General features: G+C 39.3%; 1 pseudogene; it reads left to right on the forward strand.

Annotated features, from left to right (window-relative positions):
• The first annotated feature begins 1,406 nt into the window (after positions 1 to 1,406).
• On the forward strand, positions 1,407 to 3,058 carry LOC136536782 (uncharacterized; annotated as a pseudogene).
• The last annotated feature ends 2,943 nt before the right edge of the window (positions 3,059 to 6,001 follow it).

Below are 6,001 nucleotides of genomic sequence, written 5' to 3' on the forward strand. Positions count from 1 at the left end.
CGGCTATGGCTCACATCTTTGGCCATTTTCATTTGACATAGCAACCTTGTGAGCCTAGCCAAAGTCCTCCCACTCATCTCCATCATTGATTCATCATCATAGTGAGATTGGGAGTGATCCAAGTGCATTGCTTGAGTGATTGCATCTAGAGGCACTTGGTGTTTGTGTTTCGCTGTGGATTTTGCTTGTTACTCTTGGTGGTTGCCACCACCTAAATGGCTTGGAGCAGCGAGGATCGTTGAGCAGAGGGTAGGTGATTGTCTCCGGCTCTAATCGTGGTGATTGTGAGGGGTTCTTGACCTTTTCCCAGTGGAGCGCCAAAAGGTACTCTAGTAAATTGCTCATGGCTTGTGTGATCCTCATCTTGTGTTGGTTGTGCGGCACCCTATTGAGGGTTTGGCGTGTGAAGCCAATTAGCGCGTGAACCTCCTAAGTGAGTGAATCGCCACAACGAGGAGTAGCTTGGCGGCAAGCAAGTGAACCTCGGTAAAAATCATTGTGTTCATCCTTTGATTCCGAGGTGATTGGTCTTCATTGTTATTCATCCTTGTGATTCGATTGGTTCACTCCTCGACACTGGCAGTATAACTATCTTGATCACTCTCTTTACATTATCGCAAACTAGTTGACAAGCTCTTTAGTGTAACTAGTTGTGAGAGCTTGCTTGCTTGGTTGGTGTGGCTCTTTAGTTAGCCTTTGAGAGCACACTAACATAGGGTAGTGTCATACCTCTTGTGTGAATCGACACTATCTAAACTAGAATTGTGGTAGGTGGCTTGCATTTTGAGTAGGCTAGCGCAACACTTGCTTCGCCTCATAATTGTCTAACCTTTTGTTAAGTGTTGTTGTAGAAATTTTATTAGGCTATTCACCCCCCCTCTAGCCATTAGGACCTTTCAACCCCCACCCCTCGCCCACCCCAAGCCCCCAAATCCCTGTCCTGTGATCCTGTCCGTGCCACGTCGCCCCGTCATCTCCATGTTCTCCATGGCTCCGTGCAAGTTGGGTGACACCACACCGGCAGCAGCGGCGGATGCGACCATCGGCTGAGATAGCGACTGCGAGCGCTAAGCTAGCAGGCCAATATGTATGTCTTCAAGTCTCCAACTACTTAAGCCAATCAACCTGCAAACCACACCTTTGTCAGTGGAGATCGTGCAATTTGACCCCGAATTATGAGCTGTGAGTACTCCATTCAATTAATTAAATCAAAATCAAGGGTCATGCTTGCCTACACTGACTTGACTATTATGTCCTGCTAGCTCTTTATCGAAGCAGTACTATTAAAATTTAGTCACAGTATATGACCACAATGTTTGTAATGCTCAAGTTGCTATATGCTATTCTTAGCATTGAACTTACAGCTGCTATTTATTTATTCAGCAATAGCTTTCTATGGTTTCATAATGGATTTAAAAATCATCAAGCATCTTTTGGGCTATCCTAGAGATTCTACTCGGTACATAGCTGTGTAGAAGGATTTGTTGAATTTGCATTTAAAGATAAGCCCAAAGATACCAAGATTTATTGTCCATGTCATACATGCATGCATGTTAGTCTCCTATCCAGGGATGAAATATATGAACATTTGGTCTGCAATGGGATACTTTAGAATTATGAAGAATGGGATTTTCATAGTGACCCTTCAGTGCATCACACAGTTGATGAACAACCACAATCTCAGAATGAAGAAAGGCATGATAACATGAGTCAGCTGTTTCATGATGCATTTTATCACATGTATGATGACATACCTATGACGGATGCCGCAAATCTTTCGAATCTACCTGTCAGTGGGCCAAATTTAGAAGCATAAATTGGTTGAAGATTCAAAAAAGCCTTTATCGACAAGATGTGATTTAACGCTGCTAACTTTACTTGTGCTTTTGTTCAATGTAAAATCCATGAACAAATGGTTAGATAAATCATTAGGTGATCTACTTAGTATTTTGCAGAAGGCTATTCCAAATGGAAAGGAACTGCCCAAAATTTTTTATGAGGCTAAGAAAAATATTTCCAAATTTGGCTTGGGCTATGAAAGCATTCATGTGTGCCCAAATGATTGTGAACTATTTTGGAAAGACAAGAAAAATGATGATTTTTGCTCAAAGTGCAAGGCTGCTAGGTGGAAAGGTATGGAACCTGAAACCAAACTAACAAAGAAGCAAAGAAGGAAAGCAACGCCTTAAAAGTATTAATATACTTTCCTATTAAAGACAGGCTAAAAAGACTATTTATGTGCAAAGAAACAACACCTCTCCTAAGATGGCATGATGAAGAGCGCATCAAGGATGGTGCACTACGACATCCAGCTGACTCCCGAGCATGGGTGGACTTTGATGAAAAGTTTCCACAAATTAAGTCAGATCCATGGAATATTCGATTTGGCTTAGCTACCGATGGGTTTAATCCATATGGGATGTTGAGTTCTAGATATAGTTGTTGGCCAGTTGTTTTGCTAATATATAACTTACCTCCATGGTTTTGCATGAAAGAGCATTATCTAATGTTGTTTTTAATAATTCCTAGTTCTACTACTCCTGGATAGATTTATTTCAAAATGGTATGTCAACATATGATGCATCAAGAAACGAAACTTTTTATTTGAGAGCAGCAGTGCTAATGACCATTAGTGACCTACCAGGCTTGGGAATGCTTGCTTGTCATATGGTTCATGGAAATTTTGCATGTCCACCTTGTGGTGAAAATGCATGGACCAAACGTCTGAAGCATGGTCGTAAAGCTTGTTTTATGGGTCATCGTCGATTTCTTCCTCTTGACCATCCTTTTCGTTTGGATGGGAATTCATTTGATGGAACTAGTGGAGCTTGGAACAGAGCCTCAAACTTATTATGACCGTCCAATTTGGAATGAAATCACTGCATTAGGTAATTGCAAGGAGTCAAAAACTTATAAGGCATTAAGTAGTCTTTTCACATTGCCTTACTGGGATGATAATATTCTTCAATACAATCTTCATGTGTTGCATATAGAGAAGATTGTGTTTGAAAAATGTTATGGTACACTATCTAGTTTTAGATGGAAGGTCAAAAGATAATTTACAAGCATCAAGACCTCAAAGAGATGAACATTAGGGAGGAGCTCCACCCACAAGAAAACCCTTCAGGTAAGTTCTACTTGCCACCTGCAAAGGTTTGCTATGTCTAAAAGTGAGAGACAAACATTTTGTAAAGTGCTTTGAGATATAAAAGTTCCCGATGGCTACTCTGGAAACATATCAAAATCTATAAATTGTGCTGAAGGAAAACTTATTGGTCTCAAAACACATGACTGCCATGTTCTACTTAAACAGCTCATGCCTATTGCTCTAAGGGGCATTATTCTAGATGATATCACAACAGTAATGTTTGAGTTGTCTGCTTATTTTCGAGGAATATGTTCAAAAGTGCTTTGGGTTGATGACCATGACTGTTTGGAACAATTAATTAAAGTTACACTATGCAAAATAGAGATGATATTTCCTCCTAGGATTTTTTTACAGTTATGGTTCACTTAGTCGTACATTTAGCAATTGAATGTAAGATGGGTGGACCTAGTTTGCTATCGATGGATGTACTTCATTGAAAGGTACTAAGTCTAACTAATACAAGTTCATTGTTTGGATCATTTATTATATATAACCTACTAAATTGATGCTTTTCCATATGTTGTAGGTACCTATGCAAATTGAAGCCATATGTTCGCAATAAAGCTCATCTAGAGGCTTCAATGGCAAATTTATTTTTGGTAGATGAGTGTATGGTGTTTTGTTCTTAGGTACCTGGAAGGTTTCTCCACAAAGCATAACAAACCATCAAGGAATGATGAGAACTAGGATCATCTTGAATCTAACTTATATGGACATGATTCCTCTTTGTTTCCTCCTATAGGAAAACCATTGGGAAGACCATCTAGTTTTATTTTAACTGATATAGAGAAACTGCAAGCACATAGATATGTACTATACAATTGTGAAGCTGTCATTCCATACTTGAAGTGTTACTAACACCTATCAAAATATTACATATGTTCCTTTAAAATTGAATCCATGTTAATTTCCATTTTAGAGAGCATGCCGCTGATCTGAAAAGAAGAAATCGTCAACGTCATCTATCTTTGAAACAAATTGAGAATATACAGAATAAAGAGTTTCCTGACCGGTTTAGAGGACATGTAGGTATCATGGTTTGTTTTTTCTTAAAAAAATAGGAAAAATTGACTTAAATATATTTTGTGATGATACAGATCATGCAGTTGGAGCAAAAAAAATGGTAGCGATAGCATCGATGAGGACATTAGATGGTTGGCTCGCGGCCCATTGGATGCAGCAAGAAGACACAGAGCCTTTAGCATCTGTGGTTTCAGATTTAGAGCCAAATGTTATGACAAGGCGACACAAAATAGTGGAGTTGTTGTGATTGCAAAAAACATCAAGTTATTCTTCTAAATGGGATACTAACCCTATCCTTTGAGATATTACCTACTATGGAAGGATACTTAATATAGTTGAGTTAGAGTATTATGGAAGATTCTCAGTGGTGTTGTTTAAATGTGAATGATTTGATGTCACTCGAGGAAAGGGAGTGAAGACAGATAAGTTTGGTTGTACACTTGTGAATTTCTCATAGCAAATTCACAAGGGTGACAGGATTGAGCATGAGCCTTTTGTATTTGCCAATCAAGTTGACCAAGTGTTCTATGTCGAAGACACATATAACAACCCAGGATGGTTAGTTGCATTGAAGATGAAGCCTAGGAGATGTATTTGAAATGGGAGAAGAATGGAATGATGTAGAATGTGAACCTTATCATGTCAGTACTCTTGAGGACCTTTTTGCTAATGAACATAATAGTCATTCATGGACTAGAAGGGATGTAGAGGGTACAACTGTTGAGGCAAAAAATGTAGATCCTAGTACAAGTTCTGATCAAGAAGATTAGCTCAACAAAATTAAAGGTCAGATATGTTTGATTTTTGTACTGTTCAATACTATTGTATAGTTGTACTAAGATTATGCACCAACTGACAAGTTTATTTTTAACTGTCTGTATGTACTAAGATTATGTACCAGCTGACAAGTTTCTTTTTAACTGTTTGTATTATTCAAGTCATGGTCCAAAAACCAACATCATCGCTGCAACACATGAACATCTTGAGTTGTTTGCCAAGTTGTAATTTTGTGTATTCCTTTGAGTTTTTACTCTAAAAAACTTCAATAAACGTGATGTTCGGTGTTTGACAATTTTAGATTTGAGAATTCAGAATACAATTGTAAGGGGTCATAAGTTGTATGATGTCGGCAAAATAGAGATCACATTTGAAATTTGAGATTTCCGAATATAATTGTTTATATGTCCATTATAAATCTAGTGGCAACAGGCCCATCATCTCTATTGGCGGGACATATATTGAAAAAATAATAAAAATATTAACACAGTGAAGGTATAAGCAGGCTAAAATGAAATGTCTATAGGTCCATGTCGACGAAATATGGTCGGCAGTCTACCTAGGGGTATGCCCAAGGTAGTAGATTATCGGCAGACAGATGCGCAAGCTACAAACAAGATGGTGACGCAAGACAGACACGAGGTTTTATACAGGTTCGGCCACTGTGAAGGCGTAATACCTATGTCTTGCGTCTGATTGTATTGCTGTATGTCAATGAGAGATGTTTTGAGAAGGGTCCCATGCCCGCCTTATATAGTCTAGGGAGCAGGGTTACAGATCTGGAAACTAATCCTAACCAGTTACAATTGCCATAGGTGGCCGGATAAGGATTCCTATTCTAACCGACCAGGATCTTGCTTGATCTCTAAGTCTGCCTTGATTCCTTGTGCGGGACTCCAAGCAGATCGGCCGGGCCGCGCGTCGTCTTCTAGTGGGCTAGACCCATGGTCTAGGCCGTCCCAAGCCTAGCCATAAGGGTATAGGGGTTAATACCCCCACAGCTAGTCCCCAAGCACCATGTATTATGCTACGACACGCCGTTCGATCTCCTTC

Source organism: Miscanthus floridulus, chromosome 2, assembly GCF_019320115.1.
Source record: "Miscanthus floridulus cultivar M001 chromosome 2, ASM1932011v1, whole genome shotgun sequence".
Classification (NCBI taxonomy): Eukaryota; Viridiplantae; Streptophyta; class Magnoliopsida; order Poales; family Poaceae; genus Miscanthus; species Miscanthus floridulus.